Consider the following 501-nt stretch of genomic DNA (forward strand, 5'->3'; position numbering starts at 1 on the left):
TCCTGATTTTTATTTATAGACTCAGACTGACAGCGAGCTGCAGACAGACTGAACATGAAACATATGAACATTAACATTCAGTCTCACAAAAAAACAAACCAGGATGAAGTATTCTGATATTTTACTTCAGTAAAAGTGGTAATACTACAGTAGAAATACAAGAAAGTCCAAATGTGAAGTTTCTATTCACTCCCACAAGAAGTCACAGCAGAATCACAGTAGAATCACAGAAGAATCAGTAGAATCACAGTAGAATCAGTAGAATCACAGAAGAATCAGTAGAATCACAGAAGAATCAGTAGAATCACAGTAGAATCAGTAGAATCACAGTAGAATCAGTAGAATCACAGTAGAATCAGCAAACAGTCCCATCAGCTCGTCAAACTACATTATTTAAAAAAACCCACAGGTCAAAAACACGCTTCACTCTAACATTTCAGATTTTATTAGATTGTAGGGATTTTTTTTTAGGATTTAAGATTTTTTTAGGATTTAAGGGTT

This window comes from Lutjanus erythropterus, chromosome 11 (genome assembly GCF_056507025.1).
Source record: "Lutjanus erythropterus isolate fLutEry1 chromosome 11, fLutEry1.hap2, whole genome shotgun sequence".
Taxonomy (NCBI): domain Eukaryota; kingdom Metazoa; phylum Chordata; class Actinopteri; order Lutjaniformes; family Lutjanidae; genus Lutjanus; species Lutjanus erythropterus.